Consider the following 23,666-nt stretch of genomic DNA (forward strand, 5'->3'; position numbering starts at 1 on the left):
GGAAGAGGACTCCAGTGGCAACCTGTGAAGCTCTGGTTAACTCCATGCCCAAGAGGGTTAAGGCAGTGCTGGAAAATAATGGTGGCCACACAAAATATTGACACTTTGGGCCCAGTTTGGACATTTTCACGTAGGGGTGTACTTACTTTTGTTGCCAGTGGTTTAGACATTAATGGCTGTGTGTTGAGTTAATTTGAGGGGGCAGCAAATTTACACTGTTATACAAGATGTACACTCACTACTTTACATTGTAGCAAGGTGTAATTGCTTGCACTATATATATAGTCTACACTACACTGACTACATTGTATATACTCCATATGTGTGTGTGTGTGTGTGTGTGTGTGTGTGTGTGTGTGTGTGTGTGTGTGTGTGTGTGTGTGTATATATATATATATATATATATATATATATATATATATATATATACTAAACTGCCTGCACGGCACTAACTAACCTGTCTCTAGCTAACTTCTCTCATTCATAACACTTTATACGGCCGCAATGTAAGCAGCCTTTTATATTGTAGGGCGTGGACTTAGCCCCCTGAGCCATGATTGGCTAAAGGCACCCTGCCTTTGGCCAATCATGGCTCTCACAGCAGAGCGCTCTGTGATTGGCCAAAGCATGCAGGTCAGGTGCATGCTTTGGCCAATCATCAGACATCAATGCATTGAGCTCTCGCAGTGCATTATGGGATGTTCCGTTGTGCTCAAATTTGCCACAAGAGCCCCATAATGTTCGGTATTCGCCGAACATCGGGCTCATCCCTACTGCCTAAGCTTGTCCAGCTCCTCTGTTCCTCCCCTCACCTCCCAACATAACCTTTTCTTATTTCAGCTGATGGAGGAGGCTGTTGCCATCATATCCAAGATAATGGCTCATAGAAGCAGTTTCAGGGCTTTTGGATGTCTACACAAGGGAGGCTTTAACAGGAAAACAACATGCACTAAATAAGGTAAATGTACATATAATATTATAGGAAGATGTTTGTTCAAATAAATGTCTAGTGACAAGGTCTCTTTAGCTTAAGAAGTGAATGTTTAACCGCTGGCCGACCGCCGCATGTACATTTCCGTCAGCAGAATGGCATGGCTGGGCAAATGGGTGTATCTGTACGTCCCTTTGAATTTCTCGTGCGTGCGCCCCTGTTGTGTGCTCCGCGGTCCTGCGGACTCGATGTACGCCGGTCTCCCGGCGATCATGTCATGGAGAGGTAGAACGGGGAGATGCTTTTGTAAACAAAGCATTCCCCATTCTGCCTAGTGACAGGACAGTGATCACAGCTCTCTGTCATCGAGAGCAGCGATCACTGTCCTGTGTGTTCAAGCCCACTCCCCTCACAGTTAGAATCACTCCCTAGGACACACCTAACCCCTTCACCGCCCCCTAGTGGTTAATTCCTTCACTGCCAGTTTCATTTACACAGTAATCAATGCATTTTTAACGCATATATAAATGACAATGGTCCCAAAATAGTGTCAAAAATGTCCGATGTGTCCGCCATAATGTCGCAGTCACAATAAAAATCGCAGATCGCCGCCATTACTAATAAAAAAAATAGTAATAAAAATGCCATAAAGCTATCCCCTATTTTGTAGACGCTATAACTTTTGTGCAAACCTATCAATATACGCTTATTGCGATTTTTTTTACCAAAAATATGTAGAAGAATACATATCAACCTAAACCGAGGAAACATTTTTTTTTTATATATATATTTTTGGGGGATATTTATTACAGCAAAAAGTAAACAATATTGAATTTTTTTCAAAATTGTCGCTCTTTTTTGTTTATAGCGCAAAAAATAAAAATCGCAGAGATGATCAAATGCCACCAAAAGAAAGCTCTATTTGTGGGGAAAAAAAAGGACGTCAATTTTGTTTGGGTACAATGTCGCATGACTGCACAACTGTCAGTTAAAGCGACGCAGTGCCGAATCACAAAAAATGGCCCGGTCATTCTGCAGCCTGATCCTCCGGGGCTGAAGTGGTTATGTTTCAGAATGATCATTTGGGAAAAGCAAAAAGTGAATGTTCACTTAGCTTAGTAAATTTGGTGTATTATATGCGTTATTTTAAATAATTATATGCAAGGTAAATTAAAAAAAATTCTTTGCCTGGACATGATTAGGTTCAGTATAGGTACACACTAGATCAAATTGTTGGGACAGTATCCTTTCACTATGTTTATTCTTTGAAGGTAAAACTAGTACACCTAGGACATTTTTTTTAGAGAAGGTATGATAAATAATTATGGTGATAATTATATCTTGTTTATGCTACAAATGTCTAAATCTGTGATTATGTGCCATAGACTTTGCCAGGCTAAATGGTATATTTTGTATTGAAGATTATGTCAATTTAAGGAGAAACTGAATAATGTAAATTAACATTTTACAAAATTATCTAATCATATGTTTATAGGACTCTAATTTACAAGTATTGGCTTTAGTAAAAGTGGTTGATTGCCATTACAGTCACGTGTGGCATGTATAGCACATTTAGCCTTCATGTGTGAACCATGTCAACTTTCTGTGATTCTCAGAATTAAACGCATCCATAAATCAACTGCATTTTATTGGCAGTGCCATCCCAATTGTTGCTTTCAAGAGTTTTGTCCTGTCTTGCCTCAGTTGTGTGTGTATCCCCTTGTTTGTTTGCTGCGCTCGTCTTTGTTCTGTCTGAAGCTTTGATTTATTGCTCAATATTATTAATGACTCTGGGTGATACCAAAGTCACCTCTCCTCCTCTTTTAATCTAGCTTTGCCTAAAAGTCCATGCACTCTTACTTTACTTGAGGTCTGAGCTTGGAAACATGATTTTTTTTTCATCTCTTGCAAACCCAACAGCAGGCTGTTAATCATCACCAGTGATCTTTTCCAGCGCTTACAAACTGCGTTGTGAAAGTTATCCAAACAATAGAAACCACCTTAAAATGATTTATGGTGATGTTCTGGAACAATGCTAATTTATTCCTTGCGCCTTTGAATTTTATGGGTCGTTTTATCCTTTTTAAATAAAAGCACTAGTATATATATAGATATATTTTAAAGAATACCACCAACACTTTTATTACTTTGAATACTCGGGTTATGAGATGATCCAAGTTCACGACAGTGAATTTTGTACTAAACATTCTGTAACACTCCAGGAGATATGTTCTCACGATTACAATTGCATTGGCTTTTCTGAAAAAAACACATCATTGCTCTTAAAAAGTAAATTGCATTTACTGTGAAATTCTAACTAGAACAATCTAATTAGAGGCAGGGATTTTAAGTAACATTGAAAGATTTTTTCAGATGCACATTGTGGCCTTTGGTCTTTCTCTTGATGCTTCAAAATGTTATTAACATTCTTATCTAAGGTGTATTGTGGTAAAATGTAAAGGACAGTTATCATGACAAAGTTTTTAGCCTGATAAATGTATACAGACAATTCATGTAAAGGAAACATTTAGCATATTAAATAAGAACTCACCTTTCCAGAATAAAAAAGCTTTTGCTGCAATACTCATCTTCTCTTTGATGCTGTCCTTAAAGGAGAAGTACAGCCAATGCTTGTTTGGCTGTATTTCTCCTGTGGATCACAGGAGTGCAATTCATTCTGCACTCCTGTGACCCATTTTCAGCAGACAGTGGGCTGAAGTCTGCTGTCTGCTGATGTCACGCGAGCCACTGAGAGCCTGAGCCAGCTGCTCCCACCCTCCACAGCCAAGCGCACCAGTGAGCCTGGAGGGCAGAGCAGAGAGCTGCTGACTGACAGTCACCGGCTCTCTGTTCGGGGAGATGTGGGAATGATTGACAGTGTTAGATCGCTCGGTTCTCAGTCATAGAGGCGCCAGGAGGACAAATGCAGCATCGGACCGAAGCTGCATCCACCTAGGTAAGTATGATTATTACATTTAAAAAAAAAAAAAAATACTTCTCTTTTAAGTCTCACTGATCCTAAGTCCAGTGTCAGTCAGCCCACTTCTAGCAATCCAAGACTGTCATAGACATACCCCAGTCAACAATCCAATTGGGGTGTAAAGCTGAACTCCAGGTATGGTTTGGATTGCATACGTGGACCAATGTAAAAATGCATATTCCATACCTGTGGGACCACTGTAGATGCAGAGAATCACTGTAGTATTTGCCTCTACTACAGTGGTCACCACAGTCTTCCAGGTCCTGCCATGGCCACTGTTAACAAAATGCTGTATATTTTTCTCAATTAATACAATGCATTCTCTGATTGGATGAGCGTTTCTTCCCCTCAGAAAATAAGAAATGAGAAAATGTTTGGGTAGCTCCGGTGTATGCAGTTTTTTTTTCCTCTGGCCAGTTTCACTAAAACTCCCTTTGTAATTTAGGACTCTTCCCATTATTGGTCTGGGGGGATGGCCAGGTGGTAGAAGTCACATAGGTGTTCTATGTACCCATTTCATAGAGAACAGAGGGTGAAGAATTATTCCTAAAGTGTTGATAAGCCACTGTTCCACAAAATCAGTGAGATTAGGCCCTTCCACTGTCTCCAGGAGTCCCACCATTTTTATGTTGTTTATCCTGTTTGGAATTGCCATTTGTGAGGTGGATTCTGTCTCTGACTGCTGAAGACAACTTGTCTTCTAGCTTGCACCCCCTGCTTTTTACCACCATTGTTCTTTCTCAGGTCTTATGCAGATTATATTGTATCAGGGAAGTTACCTCTATTAAACTGCCTAGATGGTGTTTAATGGTGTCCTCTTCTGGTGTTCACTTCTGTTTTCCCAGTTTAGCTGCTGTTTCTTTGGAGTGCTCTAGTATTGATATTATCATGCCAGCTGAGGTGTCTTCTTTCAGAAAAGTACATGTAGAGGTACATGCAGAGAGAGAGAGAAGAAGAAGAAGCGCCTCTAAGTGTAGACTTTTAAAACATTTATTAGGAACAAATGTCAGGCAACTCACATTTGCACAGTTAAAAGCAGGCATGTAGTAGCTTAATCTCTGAGATCGCCTGCTCTATCCGCCACTTATCTGGGGCCCGAGAGCTGGCTGGTGTGTGGAAGGAGACCAGGGGACGAGGTGGAATGTTCGTGGAGCACATTGTTGGGTGTGATGACGTTACCGGCCTGTTTGTGATGCATTTCTGAGCATGCACGCTGAGAGTTGTCTGTCAGGCTGAGCATGTGCACAGAGAGTGCTCTTCTTGGTATCCCAGGGTCATAGTTCAAGTCACAGATAGGGAGGTTATCAAAAGGTAGGTGTAAATGTCAGTTCATTAGAGCTTGGGAAATTATCGCTGAACGATCTTAGCTGAGAGCCCCCCACCCTGCTATAGTTCTACTTTAATAGATACTAAAAAAAAAACAGTAAATTTTGCTAGTGCTATCAACAAAATGAAGTTTAAAAAAACATCCATATTTAAAAAAAAGGTTAGTCTTGGGCCCCCTCAATGCCTTGGGTTTGGCAGCAGTTCCCACCTTTACTGTGTCAACTAAATAAAATGCATACATGATCTGGAAGGCATGGGAAACGGCATATAAGGATTATGATGAAGGGTGAAGTTCAGGGAGACTTGAAACCCAGATTGTTGTTACTGGTAGACATGTCAGTTTACACTGATACCTGTTTTTACCTTTTAGCTTTACTTGCAATCATTTGGATTTTCCCTGTCACAGATATAAGAAATGTTATTTCTAGCATTTGCTTCACACTGCTACTTTGCAGCCATTTGTTTCTGTGAACTTTAACATACAAAACAATAAGACTGTGTCAGGTTGTCTCCATGCTTGGCTGAATACTTATAGAACAATAAAAGTAAAAGTATATCTGACCCTATAAAATTGATGCACACACTGTTAAATAATGTTGGTGCCCTTGAGATAACAATTATTGTCCATATGGCAGTTTGCATGCAAGTTGTCTAACAGTTTTATATAGTACTGGGTTTGTATTAACTAAGCAGTTTGTTTTTATGAATTCTGTTCTGAAATAAATAGACTTGCAGGAAATTTAATGTCTCTAAATTAGCTGGAAATTTCCTGCACTATTAGCAATTTTTGCATAACAGATTGCTAGCCTTCTCATTATTTTTTAATAAGGAAGATAAATGAAATTCCTTTCAGGTGAAAACATTTTAAAGATCTTACGCACAAATTAGATGTACTACCCATAAGAAGACAACTGTACAATTGATTTTGGTAATGTGTCCTATTTACAAATATTTGGCTGTATTCTGGAACATTTAAAGCAATATTAAACCCAAAAACAAAAAAAGTGTTAGACCAAATTGACCAAGCAGTCAAATGCATATAGACTTCAACATCCAATCCTAACTGCAGGTAACTACTTGGCGTGGTCAATACTTTGTACGGGCTGAATGCCCATCGCTATTCACATGCACCTGTCATTCCAGCTACAATAATCTGCTGATTCTTACCACTAGAATCCAGGTTATGTGGTTAAACGACCGTGTGAAGGAGGCCTTACAATTACTAGTGTGCTTACATTAGCGCTCAACCGAATTGTCATTAAATGGCTGTTGTCATAACAGGTGTTATAGCTGGTGCTGCACAGTTATGAATTGGTATAGCTATGCAGTATCATAGCTGCAACACCTGTGACCTGTGGCTGTCTGAATACCCAAACAGTGACAGCATCTGGTAGGATAACGTTACTCTTCAGCTGACAATTTTCAATTTAACCATAGATTTTTGTTATTTTCTTGAGCTGGTTGGTGCAGACAGGGCCAGCCATGGCTTGAATTTTGGGTGATTCAACAGGCTAGCCTAAATCACACATCTGTTGCCTACTCACCTCTTGTGGGCATAACTATTGTATTTGGGATCTATATGTTCTAAAGCCTCTTTTATATATTCTCCTCTTTCACTTGCAAACCAGAGCGTACTCAAAAATGTGTTTCTTAATGGAACAGTACTGGAGACAGAATTTTAATTTTAACTATGAGTTATATGCAGCTACCTTTAGGTGACTGGACACTAGCAAAAATGCTGCAGGGACATCCCCTCTACAATTCCCCCCACTGCCAGCAAGCCTCAGATTTTTGTTAGTGTCTTTAGGTGATGGGCATCCCAGCGGCACAACTCTGTCAAATGGGGTGCTTCTGCACCCATGTGGCCTTGATTTGTATGGCATCACTGCGCACATGCGTGTGCCATTTGGCTTCCCCTCTGTGTGCTCTTTCAGTCAGCACCTGGACTCCTGGCTCCTGCAAATACAGCATATTCATCCTTGAATGTTACCTTGGTTGAGCAGCCTTCAGTTTCTGGCAAAGAAGGCTTCACTTTTTTATTCTTAGCAGCAGCAAAGATCATGAGTTTCCCTTTGGAGGGACAATTTGCATAGCAAATCATAGGGACAGTGGCAAGGAGTCACAGGACATCACTGGCTTGGACTCAGCTAACAGCCTTAAGGGGGTAATAGTCTCTCTCCAAATAGTCCTAGTACTGTCTGTTCCGATAACTGTCTTCCACAGGGAATGCCATTGACCCTTTGGTTGCTCACTGTTCCTCCTACCTATCTAGAGAGGAATTTTGTAACACCATGCCTGATTTTGTAGGCAGGATTTTGGTACTCTTGAAGGCCGTGTGTAGGCAGGTACAGTGTGAAGATGGCTTACAAATTATGTGTTGGCGTTCTAGACCCAAATGCAGGTGCAGAATGTTTGCTCCTGTGTACAGTGTTCTGCGCCAAAGAATTCTGTCAGTATGTCAGTGTGATGTTAGCAGTCATTGCCATCTTTTAAAAGTGAGGAAAATATATTTCTTGTGTGAACATTCCTTTATTCTTAAATATTAAAGCCTTTGGCCAGGGTTGTTGTGAGCAGCCTATGGCCAGGAGTTTGACTTCTTTTCAGAAATGTATAACCAGATCTTCAGAATGAGTCTTTTCTCTGTACATATGAAGCTAATCTTTTGGCTTAAATGGTGGTCAGCGGAACTCCTGTGCAAAAAGCACTCCAAGTTGTTTAAAGCTTCCTTGGATCAGGAGCATTAAAGAAATCTTTTTCCTAAGAAAAAGAAGGCATGTACTTCCACAGGAAGATTTTAAACTTTTGAGACTGGGAAAAGTTCCCTCTCAGGTCTTGAGCTCTGGGAAAGTCTGGAGTACATATTAGTTAAAAGAGGTGGACATCCAAGCCAACCAAGGACAACTTGGAAGACATCTGTCAGCCTTTTAGGCCTTCTGGTCTCAGACATTTTGGTCCTGATTGTCATTTCTATAGGCTACAAACTGAATTTTTTGACTCTGCCTCCTCCCTCTCCCTGCTCTCAAATTTGCCTACTGCCTGCGTCTTGCTGCTTTTTCAGCAGCAGTAACCTCTCAAGAAGTTACTACCCAAGTCCAGAATGAGAAACAATTTTGGGGCTTCTACTCAAACCTGCTCACAGTTCTCAAGGCAAATGGAGAGACTGAAAACTCTCAACTTGTTGCTGTGAGTGCAAAGGTTCTGCATGGAATAGAATACAAAAAATAAACAAATGCTCCTGCACTCTAAAGATTGCCGTATGGTAAATTGGAGAAGAGAACCTCCACAAATCACGCCACCGCATCAGCTGTGCTGCCACTCTCAACAGGCCAGGGGAAACCCAGAGGAAAATCTAAAAGAAAATAAGGACAGAGGTCACACTAGCCTTGCGCATAACCTTTGCAACACTGAAATTTATTAAAAGTAGAATTGCATACTCACAAACGAGTGATAAAATCAGGCAGATGATAAAAAGTCCATCATTTGCATCATCCAGCAAGATCTGCTGGCCAGTAAACTTAGGTGGGATGAAGGTCCAAAGAAAGCTAACATGTTTGGAGGGATAGCTAGACATGTGCATTACGTTTCATTCCGAATCGAAATTCGGACGAATGTTTCATTATTCAGAAATTCGGATGCGTCCGAATTTCCGAATTACAAAAGTGATGAATTTAAACGAATCCGAAAAAAAACGAACGAATTCGAATCAAATTCGAAAACATATTCGAATTGAATTCGAAAACATAATTGAATTCGAAAACAAATTTGAATCGAATTTGAAAACAATAGAAATTGATTTTCTAAAAAATACAATAAAATAGAATATAAAATCATAAAGCAATAGAATACATATATATAATATTTTTTTATTCTGTTTTATTGTTTTTCTATGCTTTTCTTTTCTATTATTTTCTATTCTTTAATAGTCTTTTCTATTCAAATTCAAATTCATTCTATACGAAATTCGAATTTCAGAACATGGCTTCTGAAAATCGAATTTCGTATAGAATGAATTTGGATAGAAAAGTTTAGAAGAGAAAAGAAAATAATAGAAAAGAATAAACTAGAAAAACATATATTGTATTTTATTCTATTCTACTGTTCTATTCTATTCTTTTTTATTATTTTCTATTCTATTCTAATCTATATATATATATATATATATATATATATATATATATATATATAACCATTTTCCGAAATTCAAATTTCGTATAGAATGATTTTTGATTTTGAATAGAAAAGATTAGAATAGAAAATAATAACCATATAATATATAACCATTTTCCGAAATTCTAATTTCGAAAATCGAATTAGAATAGAAGTAAAGAATAGAAAAACAATAGAATTATATATATATATATATATATATATTTCCAAAGGTTGCTGCACTTAAAGATTTGTTGCTTTATTCCATCAAATCTTTAGAAAAAGATTACAAAGCAAGTAGAGTCATTCCAAACAGAATCATTACAATCATTTGTTCAGACAAAGATTACGTTTCAGGCTGATTTGTTCGCACCCTTCCTTAGAATAGATCAGTCAGAACACATCTGAACTTTATTTTTATATATACAAGGTCGGTGGGAGGACCTGTTTGCTGACACTAGATTGAAAGCTGTGTGTGGTTCTCCTCTACACTTCAATCTATATATATATATATATAAATATAATATTTTTTTTCTATTCTGTTCCATTATTTTTCTATGCTATTCTTATCTATTCTAAACTTTTCTATTCAAATTCATTCTAGATGAAATTCGAGAATGAATTTGAATAGAAAAGATTAGAATAGATAATAATAGAAAATAGACTAGAAAAACAAAAGAACAGAACAGAATAAAATATAATATATATATATGTTTTATTCTATTCTGTTCTATTGTTTTTCTAGTCTATTCTTTTCTACTCTATTCTAATCTTTAGAAATTCGAATATTTATATATATATATATATATATATATATATATATATATATATATATATATATATATATATAAATTATTTTTTTCTATGCTGGTCTATGGTTTTTCTATGATATTCTTTTCTATTATTTTCAATTTTTTTCTAATCTTTTCTATTTGAATGCAAATTCATTCTATATGAAATTTCAGAAAATGGTTATATAGAAATAGAATGAAATCGAATTCTAATAGAAAAGACTAGAATAGAAAAAACAATAGAACAATATATATAAAACATCTTCCGGAATTGGAATTTGGTACAGAATGAATTCGAATTTGAATAGAAAAGATTAGAATAGAATATATTATATTTTTTTCTATTCTGTTCTATTGTTTTTGCATGCTATTCTTATTTTCTATTCTATTTGAATCTTTTCTATTGGAATTCGATTTCATTCTATATGAAATTCGAATTTCGCAAAATGGTTATATATAGTTTACTTTTTCAAATTTGGTCAAATTTTTTTCGAATGCGGTAGAATTTTTTCGAATTTGATAGTTTTTTTTCGAATGCGGTAGAATTTTTTCGAATTTGAATATGAAACTAAACGAATCACGAAAACGAATGTAATGAATGCAACTAATTTAACTGAACGAATTTAGTTAAATAACGAACCGAAACTAAACTAAACTAAACAAATTTTTTCATCCTGCACATGTCTAGGGATAGCCCCTCTTCTTCAGAGCTCTTCAGTGCACTATAGCCCAGCATATAGAGAGAGTATTATAGCAGGACAGAGCGGTCATCTCTCGGTGCTCCAGGCATTGCTGATATAGGATAATGATAACCAGGATGTCCCTAAGGACAATCTTAAAATGCATCTGTCTCCACAATTCGTTAACAGTGAGTTTACAAGTGGAGCTTCTCAGTAATATCAGTGTGGCCGCAGGACTGGACATATTCCTTCAGTTGGAGGTAATAAAAAGCATGGTGGGGAGGCAAAGAATGTTCCTGGGATAGTGTTGAAAAAGATTTCAGTTGGCCAGTGCCTGAATCAAAGAGGGAGGATATTTTGATGAAACCTTTAGATTTCCATATTGCATAGGCCTTGTATTCAATACTGGGGGGAAACATAGGGTTATCATGGATAGGCAAAAACAAAGTTATCACGATTGGAGGGCCCATGAGCTTCTGTATATCCCACCAGGCTATCCCAGTATCTCTCACAATAAGATGGTGTTGAAGTGAAGGAGGCAGAATGCATAGCCCAAAATGAAGCACTGCTACTAAGCTGTAAGGGGAAACCAAAGCTGCTTTCAACATAACATCTGAATGCGAGTTCCCTGAAAGCCAATCAAGACCATGACACAAAAACCATGATAGATTAGAAAGTCTGAGATCAGGCAAATTACCCCCCTTTTTAAGAGCTATGTGGATTTTTTTCAATTGATAAGCACCCTATTTAAAAGATTGATGTTCACGTGCCCAAGCTTGTCTGCATTGGATAGAGCAACCTAGCAAAGTATACCAAAGTATACCATTTTAAATTTTGGCATCTCGCAAGAGTTATCTTGGAAAACAAAGGTGGGTAATTCAAACTTTACAGCGAGGCCGTCTCTCTCCCAATCCTAATACCTAAGTATGTAATATGGTAAGATACCACCGTGAAAGGGGAGGTAACGGTACAAGCCTGTGCCTTGGAGGGGTTTAGAGGGAGGACTTCACTCTTGGCAAAATTAATACAAAGGTCCAAACAAGAACAATATTCTGAGAAGATATTCTGTACAATTGGAATATCCACAGGTAAATTGGAGGAGAAAATAAGGAAGGCATTTGCAAAAAGGGCAGCACTTAAGGAGGTAGTGCCACAGCTAATGCCACTCAGCTCAGAATGAGATGTTAGAATCCTAGAATATACGTTTGGGAGCTTGTAGGGAGGTAGGGATCCCAGTTTTAATAGTATGGCTGTTGAAACCCGGGTCCTGAGTGCTAGGGGCCTATCAGGATAATAGTTATCCTCACAGTTATCCTCACCCTCCTGAAGGCTAAAAAGTATACTTTTGTAAGTCTATCATCACACCCGGAAGTATACTTTGCGTGTTGCAAGACTAGGTATATCCATCCTAGGAAGTACTCTTTGGAACTCATCCTCTTCTTTCTCCAGTCTGATGTGAACCAACACCCAGCCTTGAGTTCCATCTGGAGACAAATCTGGGCCCTGGCCTTTCTGTTTCAAGAATAGTCAGCCTCTCATTCCATAGGTAAGGCCTTTCTTCAAACTGTTAACCTATTTTTTTTTTCTCATTTGGGACTTTTCCTTGTCCATCCTTTTTTACTGCTATCACACTCAGCACTTTTGCAGAGGGTGTCTGATTTAGCAGCCTTATTTTGAAAATAGCTTTTTTATTCTAATGTTACACAAGGACAAAGTTGTCCTGAAGCCTGAAGCCCCTTTTCTTCTCAACATGGTTTACTCCTTCCACACCAACCAAGACATTGTTTTTCCCTTCCTATGTCCTGCCTCAGAATATACCAAGTTAATTTCTCTCAACTTCCTCAACGGGGTGCACATTCTGAGAGGCTACTTTTCAGCAATGGGCTCTTTTTGACAAACCAATTCCTTCTTTCTTGCTGAAGGTTCCTGGGGAGGCTCCCTGCTTAAGCTTCATCATTGCTAGATGGATTTAGCAAGCTATCATTTGAGCCTGTGGTCTAAATGACCAGATCTGTTAGTGCTTCCTGGGCTTTTCAGCATCAGGCATCTTAAAGCAGGGTTCCACTCAAATTTTTAACTTAATCTTACCCTCTTCAGTTAATTGCATAAATGTTCAAATGCCGCACGAAAATTTTTTTTATTGCTGTAATTATCTTTATATTGTACTTTATTGTGGCACTTCCTGTCTATCCTCCCATTGGAGTAGGCATGTTTACTGCCTTTCCCCGGCGCCTCACTGTCTCCTGGGAGCTTAGTGTCAGGCTTCCCAAGATTCAGTGTGGAAATAATGATCATGAGTGTGAACAAGCTGTGAATGAACAGCATTCACCGCATCCAGGAAATCAATGCTTGTGGGCTTCACATGCCCACAAACAAGATGGAAACAACCAGCATCACATTTTTTAAGTTATTCTTCAGTACCAAAACAGACAGAGGTGGAAATATTACACCCAAACTGTGAGTATTATTTTGGAGTTAGCAAAGTGTCTCAATGACCTATAAAAAAAAAAAAAGATTGGTCGCCTGACTCCCACTTTAATACAGGACAGGACAGATGTCCCACTCCTCTGTTTTTCATTACTTCCATGTTGTTTACTACAATACTAAGGCTTGCTGGGAATTGGTGTGGTCAAATAGAGGATGTGCCTGCAGCTTTTTAACCAGTGTCCAATCACGTGAGGATAGCTTTATGGTTAAGAATAAGATTCTGTGTCCTGTACTATACCCCCAACAAAAGGAGATTACTGGTGAGTCAAAAATCATATTTCTGTTATTCATCATTTTCTTTGTTTGATATCTATTTTTTTGCATAGTTAGGCTTGTACTTTGGTCAAAATGTTTTCTGTGTGTATTTTTAAATCAATAGTCTTCAGTCCTTTTCAGTAAATTGCTGCCAAGTCTGTTTATTTTGTTCTCACTGAGTACTTTCCACAATGGAAACTAAATTGAGGCTGGTGAAAGATAAGGGGCAATAGGTTGGCTTGTAAAAAATTAGATCACATTGACCCTATGTTCTGCTGGATACTGAATGCTGTTGATGCCATAAGAACACTTTCATATTTTAAAATTTGTGGCTGTGATTTTCTATACTTTTTTTTTGTTATATTAATGTTGTTATTTATAAAGCACGATATTTTCCAGAGCTTAGTTTTGAAAGCAGTGTGTTCAGATCATCAGATTATATTTGAGCATGCAGTTTCTACTGTTTTCTGTTTTTATTTGTTGCTAAGTTGATCATTGATCAGTACAGAAACAAAATGCTTTTAAAAATCTGAACTATCTATATGGGCATACTATTTTTTGGACATTTATTTCTATAACGCTGAGAGAAGTACTGTATTAGGCCCTATATCAACCAGTTATTTTTGTCTTTTATTCTCCCATACAGCGAAGGTGACATTTAAATGGCTGATGCAACACAAACTCGCTCATTCTCTTTCTCTCAACATATAGTATATACCAACTTGTAGTGTCTTGCCACTATGCTAACGGAGTGGAAACTCAGAAGGATGTTTTGCCTCTGGAGCCTCCAGAGCAGGTGTCCGATTGGACACTGCAATCCTTAAAAACTTCTTCCTGCCATCTTGTTTGGGGCAGCCCTTTTAAATAGGGAACCTTGCCGGGGTTTGGTGAGCATTCTGCAACTGGATAGAAGGGCAAGCAGAGGGATACCGCTGTATACCTTCAAGACACTGGTCTCCAGAGTTGCCACTGCCAACATTCCTTCCTTCTCTTAGTTCCACCAGTGCCTTCTGCCCTGTCAGTCAACCACCCCTCCAGCAGATGCTGTTCCTGTAAATTAGGTCTTGCCCGTTCTGTGACTTACTGTGCCTAAAGATGTACTGCTGTATAGCTGTTTTCTAGTGTTGTGACATTCTGATTCAGGTCTGCCTGTTAGCACAGTTATAGTCACCTGTGTCATAAGGACTGTACCAGCACTCCACTGGGAACTGTCATTGTGCCTGTTTCTGAAAGTAAATTGTACTTGTTACTACAAAAGCTACTGTGCCTATTGCTGAAAGTATTGTTGCACCTGTCATCAGAGACTATACCAGTTCTATCTACTGTGTTTGACAAGCATCCTTGTCACTCCTAAACCTGTGTACTTTTAAATACATTAACTGTTAGCTGTTTGTGGAATTTGTGTGTGCTTCTTCCTTACATTGGGTACTGTACCCCTGGCCCCACTTAAGCCAAGTGATGACCTACCATTTGTTTTAGAAATTTGTTTCAGACAAAGCGATGGTAAAGGCAATATTTTAAATTTAAATAATAAACATGTTATACTCACCTTGCTCTGTGCAATGCAGCCCCAATCCTCCTCTTCTAGGGTCCCCCACAGGCGCTCCCGGCTCATCCTCCCTTTCAAAGGCCCTGTAGCAAGCTGCTTGTTATGAAGGCACTAGTGTGCATCTATTGACACATAGCTTGGCCTTGCCCCCTCACCCTCCCCACTGGGTTTAATTGACAGTTGCGGGAGCCAATCTTTCAATTTTCCAGTGTTGCCACCATGTCCAATAAGGTGCTAGAGAGCAGACTGCTGGTCTCAGGCACAGCACTGGAATAAGATTGGGTTCAGGTAAGTATTTAAGGGGGCTTCCCACAGAAGGTTTTTTACCCTAATCCAGAGGATGCATTAAAGTTAAAAAAAAAACCTTCTGCGTTTACAACCACTTTAAATAAGGAGTTTTCCGATTTTCATATGTGGCAGTTGATCACAAGAGAGGCATGTAACAACACCATTGCAGATGTCTGTTGACCCAAAAGTGGCAGAATCACTGGTAGTTTACTGCAGTGCCACCATTATATTTACACTGTTACCTGGATTTAGTGCAAAATATTTCAAGAATACTGGCTGTGGAGCAATAATGTAAATGATAAGGCACACATGAGTAAAGATTGCTAAGGGTTAAAAAAATGCTTCCACTCAGTACTGCCTCTATTGCTGGTCAATAACAGCTGTCGCTAGTTGAGCATATTCTTCTATACAGCTATTAACAATAACTCTTTTCTTTGCTGTATAACATCTCTAGTGGAAATGAGTACTACCAGTGGGGAATGGTACATGTCCTACACTTCAGGAAACCCTGTACTAACCCAGAACATTCAAACATAAGTTGACCTGAAGGCAGTAAATTGATCAATATACTATATGTGTTGAGCGTTATGTGTTCAAGAAAATTGTTGCTATTTGCACTGGGTTATTTAACGAGCTCCAATGTATTTCAAAATATGGAGGCCAAGAACAACTTTCGTTTCATCTCAACCGTAACATTTTATTTTTGCTCGTCTTTTATTGCTGCATCTTAACTGTTTGTCACATTTTAACTTAAAGCACTCTTAAACTATGGCAATTTCTTTGTCGCAGTGAGAAATTAAAATGGCCTCCAGTAACACCCCTGGTGGCAATGGAACAAATAAGCTTTACAGTGATGCATAACATTGTTTTTATGAAACGGTTCAGGCATCGAGTGCTCATTCATTTGAACTGTCATGTAAGGACGATTGATCACAGAAGGAGCTACTGTTTTAGGATGACCTTGTTCAGGTGCAGCATAGCCAAATGATTATAATGTTTGGAATAGAAAACAAGAAAATGAACAGTGTATACCAGACATGAGCAGCAACTAGGCTACTTGTATAGTCTTTGTGTTGTCTGAGTATGGGCAAGGTAAAATGCTATTTTCCTAAGACAAAAAAGAATCTATAAGTAATAAGGCTTGGAGCCTATAGCATACTGATTTATGTATTCTGGCAAGCATAGTAAGACCTATTTAAGTGCAATACAGTACATCAGCCAATCAAAAATCAATTTGCTATAGTTAGAAGCGTAAATGGGTAAAACTGTATGATGTGGATCTCAGCACTCTTAGAAAATATTTTTTTTTCAATGCACTAAGGTATTAAAACCATAACAGATCTGTGCAATAAACTTTTCCCTGCAAAAAAAAGCATTCAGTATCCACCTCTCTAGCTCTCAGTGCTGGCAATCTCTGAATTCATAAAGAGAAACTGTCTGCTAAAGATTCTGCAGAATCCAACACTTCCAGTAGTGTTAATGTCCTGGTCCCCCACTGGGTGCTGTGGTTCTTGCTGCCACCCCTATGTCACTACTGGGCACAAAACTGATGTAGGGGCGGCTGACAAAACCACTGAGCCCAGCTGCGGACCAGCAAGCCGACGCTCCCAGAAGTATTGAATTTTGCACAGTTTTCAGGTGGAAATTTCTCTTCACTACTGCAGAGGCTGGAGGCACCTCCAGCAAGGGAGGTGAGTATTCAGTGTTTTCGTTGGAAGGAAAGTTTATTGCACAGATTCTTTTCAGATCAAGAGTCACATTAAATGATATGTTATTGATAATGCTTGTCTGTAAGTGCTAGTTAGAGACATTGGGTTATCTATGAGAAATACACCATAATTCCCATCCTCCATCCTTACATCTCCTAAAAATGCTTGTTACATTGACTGTTACGTATGCAGATCTCTTGACTTTAGTATTTTCTGAGTCTCTGACCCAGAGAACGTGTGTAAGTAAGGAGCCCTGAATTCACCTGCTTAAATACCTGTTCCTGATTAGTGACTCAGAAAATATTAAAGCTGTGGGATCAGCCTGACAGCCAGGCAACTACCGTGTGCTTTTGATTATGGTACATCTTGCTATAAAATAGTGTGATATGCTACTCTTAAGGGGTCTTATGGGGTTGATTTACTAAAACTGGAGAGTGCAAAATCTGGTGCAGCTGTGCATGGTAGCCAGTCAGCCTCTAACTTCAGCTTGTTCAATAAAGCTTTGACAAAAAAAACTGGAAGCTGATTGGTTTCTATGCAGAACTGCACCAGATTTTGCGCTCTCCATTTTTAGTAAATCAACCCCACTATGGCTTGTGCCAGATTAGTCTGTCAGTTTAAATGAACTAAACAAGCCTGAACATACATGAACATTTTCCTCTTAAACTGACCTCTATTAGACCAAAATGTGGAGTTTAATCCCTGTATAAATAGTGGTAAGGTAATGAAAACAAACCAATTCTTTAAATGATATTGAACTGTTTAGAACTATTCACAGTCTAGGACCTAGGATAAGGGCCTATTGTTCATTTTTGAATTGCCAGCAAAGATTAAAAAGCACAGAAAACATGCTCTGTGGCTGTAAAATAGCCTTTCACATCATCATGTATTCATATTTAAAGCCTGCTTTGTTGAAAGTAATTCATATAGACAGGTTGACTATACAAGTAAATTATAATATGAGAGCTGCACTTACCCGATCCACTCTCTAATGAAACAATTATAAAGGATACAAATATAAATCCACCAAAAAAATACACATATAGACAAACTACACATTTCATGCAACACTCAACAATGTTTATATATAAATAGTAAAATGTAAAATAGTTCATCAAAAAGTGTGTTCAATTGTGCCTGTGTGCCAATGCTACACAATTGATAATGCTTTGAAATGGAAAAGTGCTCTTGTGCATATAGACCTCCTCCACAACAATCCACCCTATTTGTGCCCCCCCCCCCAAGGGTTTGCACTCACCCCCCGGAGTTGCCCCCCCCCCCCTATAAGTATACACCAAGGTGGGTCATCAAGGCTTTAAACTGCTGCTTTTTATAGATAGTATTATCCTCCAGGGGCTTAACACTTCACACACCCACAGGGAAAATTTCGGAGAGAGGAAGCAAGGGAAAAAATCATAGCGTAACCCCAAAAATGTATTAAAACCTTTAAAAACATATAAAATGTATGCACGCACAAGTCTTGTGCCTTATCCAACACCCAGAATGATCTGCCAGTGTACCAAAGGAGACACCACTCCTCCAATCTGCTTCACATGCAGGGTGCGTTCCAAACAGCGGAAGTGATGTAGCAAGCCGAAGTCCGCGCTCCTACACATTTTGTCACATCCAGCACTTCATCAGGAGTAAATATAGATCAGTAGCACACCTTTGGTTAAATGTTGTATCTATTTAGGCATTTAAATATGCATTTGATTGTAGGAGACATGTTCACTTTAGAAGATGGTGAAATAAAATGTCTACATTTCTTTTCAGTGTGGTTTGCTTGTAGAAGTAGAAAAACACATTTGTTAAATATTAAGCTTTAAAATGCTAACCAAACTGTGTCAGCTACGACTGACTCCAGTGTCCACTGATGCTTATGCACATATACACCCATGCGCCTCCACAATCTATGGTTTTTCGCTATGAGACTTCTCCCCTGGTATTCAATTGCATGAGCGGTGGTATAATAACAAGAGAGAACCTGCAGGAGCCAAGTGACTGAGGACAGAGGGATTCGGGAGTGTACCCCACAAAAGCACTTATCGATCTGTTTAGGTGTAGCGGGTCAATACTGGCTGGTGAGTGTAAAGCACCTTGAGTGGAGCACCTGTTTTATTCTTAAAAAGCATGAGCACTTTATGATAACATAGTCATATTGGGACTTTTAATTTTGGATTTTGACATTTGTATGTTTAAATATATCAGAGTTTTCCATCTAAAGCGGAGTTCCACCCATTTTTTTTTTTACTTGTTATCAATTCAATGCCCATCCTCATCTAGATTTCAAATGGCAACTAGTTTATTTTTTTGTAAATACCTTATTTTCCTTATTGTATGGGGCACTTCCAGCTGCGGCCACCTAGGCGATTCCCATGGACTCCTGGGATATCGGCGTCATCTATTCCAGGAGTCAATGGGAATCGCCTAATACCGAAATCTCACGTGATTTTTGTACTGGGATTTTCTTTGATTGACAGGTTGCCGATGCCGCCATTGCTATAGCAACGTGTTAGAACAAAAGTGGCATTACTGCACAGGCACGAGATCAGGAAGTGCATGCTGGGTAGCCAGCTGCACTGATTCCCGGATAAGAATACAAGAGGGCTTCAGATGCCCACAGCAAAGATGGACCCTCTCTGCTTCCAAGATTAAGTTATGTTTAAACAATTTAAGCATTAACTAAAAGGACAACATTAATATAATTAGCTAAATGTTAAATTTGAATTGGAGCCAATTACGGCGGGGACTGAAACTCTGCTTAAAGGGTGCATGTATTGAACTATTGAAGGTAGTAGCGCGTTTTCAGTTTTTTACTAGATTTTTTGTTCACTGTGAACATTTGGCAATTAGAGGTAACCACAACAGCCACGATGAAACTGATTTTTCACTTTTTTTTTTTTTTTTTTTTTTTAGTGTTTTGGCTTTAACCATTTCCCACCCAGGCCAAATCTGGAATTTCTCTCCTACAAGTAAAATCATTTTTTTTGTTAGAAAACTACTCAGAACCCCCAAACATTATAGAGAATAAAATGGGGGTCGTTGCAATTTTTTATGTCACACAATATTTTCACAGCGATTTTTCAAACGCAATTTGTACGGAAAAAATACACTTTATTGATTTGTGATGCAAAAAAAACACAATATATAACTTGATTTTTGGGTAAAATATAGTACTTAAAAATCTCCATAAGAAACACATTTAACATTTTTACAGGTTACCAGTTTAGAGTTACAGAGGAGGTCTAGCACAAGAATTATTGCTCTTGCTTTAATGTTAACGGTGATACCTCATAATATAAATAGTGCTCCGCAATTCATAAATGTCCATAGAATGAAAAAAGTCCAAACTGGTGTGTGTGGAGACAGCTTAAATCGCTATAGGGTGCGATGACACACACAGAGAACTGCCCCGCGCTGAGGAAGTCCCGCCTACAGACGTAACGCATATGGGGTCAGGTGTCACGCATTATGTCACCCACAGCCATCTCACTGGTTATCACTACACGCCTATATGCTGGCACTCGGATCTGAGTGCGGCTTTGTGTAAGTGCAATATTTTATCGCTTTTTTATTAATAAATGTGAAAAACAGAGAGCATTAGATTGCTGTGTTCTTTTCCATATAAACGTTTGAACACCTCACTGACTGTGGATTTGAAAACGAATACCGAAGCTTTGAAAATGAGTACCGGAGCTGATATCTGGGGATTGTGTGCCTGGTGTCTTTTATATTCTTCGATTATTATTAATTAAATACTTTTATTCCTATCACAAGAAATGTAAGCATCCCTTGTGATAAAAATAAGGCATGACAGGTCCTCTTTATGGAGACATCTGGGGTCTATAAGACCCCAGATCTCTCATCTACCATAGAAAGCATAAGATCAAACAACCTCCCAATCTCCTGATCCCAGAGGAGAGCCCGGAGAGGCGTCGGTGGAGGGGGGTCGGGAAGGGAGTCGTCCCTCCCACTGCCTGTAAAAACAATCCAGCGGCTAATCAGCCTCTAGGATAGTTTTCACATTGTACAGAATCACCGGCTGAAAAGAAAGATACCAGGATGATGTCTGTACCTGCAGGCATCATCCCGATATCTCTACTTCACGTCCAGGATGTCAAATGATGTCCTACAGGCGGGAAGTGGTTAATGCACATTGTTTTGTATATCCCTTGGCACAGGGTTTTTGCAGTTTAAAAATGAATGCTGCTGCCAGACTTATCCACCTTACTCTGTGTTTACCACCCCTCTCTGCCAATCCCTCCACTGACTCCAAATCCCCCAGTGAATACAATTTGAAATATTAACGACTTACAAAACCATCCACAACTCCGCCCCAGGTTACATAATCAGCCTGATCTCAATATATCATTCAAATTATCCTCTTTGCTCCTCTCAAGACCTACTGGTCTCTAGCTCTCTTGTCACCTCCTCCCATGCTTGCCTCCGTGACTTCTCTAGAGTCTTTCCCAACTTCTGGCACTCTTTACTCAAACCTATATGGCTACCTATATCTCCTATTTCATCTGACTTTAGGCAATCAGTAAAAACTTTCTTCAGAGAAGCCTTACCTGCCTCCACCCAATAACTGCATTTTACTTTCTCTGACAAGTACTTTCCCCACAGTTAAAGTAATAATAAAGTCTTGTTTTTTATTTTATTTAAAAATACCAAATATGTTATACTTACCTGCTCTGTGCAGTGGTTTTACACAGAGCAGCCCAGATCCTCCTCTTCTTGGGTCCCTCTTCACTGCTCCAGGCCCCTCCATCCTGTCAAGTGCCCCCACAGCAAGCAGCTTGCTATGGGGGCACCCGTGCCGAGCAGCTGCTCTGTGTGTCCATTTAGACATGGAGCCATGGCTTGGCCCCATCCCCCTCTTTCCTCATTGGTTCACTGACTTTGATGGACAGAAATGGGGCCAATAGTGCCCGCTGCTGTGTCTCAGCCAATCAGTAGGAGAGTCCCGGGCAGTGGAGGTTCTCATGCAACATTGCTGGATCAAGATGGGCCTCAAGTAAGTATTAGAAAGGCTGAGGGGGGCTGCTTCACACTGAAGGTTCTTTTATCTTCATGAATAGAATGCATGAAGATAAAAAACCTTCTCCCTTTAGAACCACTTTAATTGCTTTTGTATCACCTGTCCTTCCCTTTTAGCTTGTATGCATTCATGAGCAGGGCCATCCTAACCCTCTTTTCTTGAACTCTATTGGTACTGTCTCTATTTTCTGCCATCAATAAACACATGTTGAACTGGATGGACTGTTGTTTTTAATCAGTCTTACCAACTACATAACTTGTTTCTTCACTCCACAGATTGCTAAATCCTACATTGGAATGAATGGCTTATGAATTGTGTATTGATGATCAACATACAATTTTAGAGTATCTACAATTTATTTTCTGATGTGCCCATGCCTCTTATTGCCAAGTTCATATGCAGAAATGTAAAAAAATTTTGTTTGTGTGGTCTACCACAGGATGTCATCTCTGAGAAAAAGCAATTCCACTCCTCCAATGCATTTATCCTGCATTAGTTGAGCAGTTTGCTAATTTATAGAGAAAAAATACAGTATTTGATGGTGTTGGGTACTTCATTTGCATCTATCTTATAATCAGTGTTTTAGTTTAATTGTTGAATTTTAATTTAATAGTTTAAAATATGATCTAGTTTAATTGTTGAATGTTAATTTAATAGTTTAAAATATGATCTAATTTTTAAACAAAACCTGCTTTTCAAAAGGGTGCGGTTGTGTCATATTGGTAGGTTTGGAAGAAGCCAGGCCTCGGCTGAAAAGAGTTCTGTTTTCTCTACCACTTTCTTTTGATCTGTGAGTTCACAGCAAATAACTAGTAATTTGCCTGCCAGAGCTCAAATATGTTCATTCACCATTGCCACCTTTATTTTTTTTTCTTTAATAGCAGCCTATGTATTTTTAAAATATAAAAAGAAACTGAAGTGATCTGGGACTGCTAAGTGCTGAAGCAGACTTCTAGCATATTTGATCATGTGCATTTGAAGAAAGGAAATCTCTTTAAACGTTTATAAATGGAAAAATAAATGAGAAATGCACTAAACTACTTTGGAATGCATAATAAACAGTCAAACATAAGCATAAATATAATTAATTAATTGTCAAACTGATTTTTACCATTACGATCATGGGCAGAAGTAGCAATTTGATACTAGTGCTGGGATTAAATGTTTCATCAGAAGTGCCTATTTAAGGATCTTTATGGAACAGCAAGTTAGTCCCCAGGGCAAGCCCATGTCAACTGCAATAAAGAAATCCATAAAAGTGAACTACTGTAGATGGATTTTTGCAAGATGCTTGGAGAGAGCGGGATTCATTTTACTACATGAATGCTCAGTGGCTGCTTCACATTTCTGAGACACCGGCTGAGTGTGCCTGTGTGCTTCTTGAAGGGGAATATTTAATGGTGGACTGCGTTTGTAGACTGCTCTGCTGCTTGACTGACTGAACACCACCAGCAGGACTGTGTGTTAGAAAACAGAATGCACT

General features: G+C 38.8%; 1 protein-coding gene across 4 annotated transcripts in view; it reads left to right on the plus strand.

Annotated features, from left to right (window-relative positions):
- RARB (retinoic acid receptor beta) overlaps positions 1 to 23,666 on the plus strand; it is a 1,235,115-nt gene that overhangs the window by 362,373 nt on the left and 849,076 nt on the right. Inside the window, exon 3 of one of the 4 annotated variants that reach the window (XM_073630251.1) lies at positions 841 to 958. The exons of the other annotated variants lie outside the window; for them this stretch is intronic. The gene's annotated coding sequence lies outside the window, so the exon portion shown is untranslated. The remainder of the gene's footprint in view (positions 1 to 840; positions 959 to 23,666) is intronic. 4 annotated transcript variants of the gene reach the window in all.

The sequence above is a fragment of the Aquarana catesbeiana genome, linkage group LG05 (assembly GCF_042186555.1).
Source record: "Aquarana catesbeiana isolate 2022-GZ linkage group LG05, ASM4218655v1, whole genome shotgun sequence".
NCBI classification, from domain to species: Eukaryota; Metazoa; Chordata; class Amphibia; order Anura; family Ranidae; genus Aquarana; species Aquarana catesbeiana.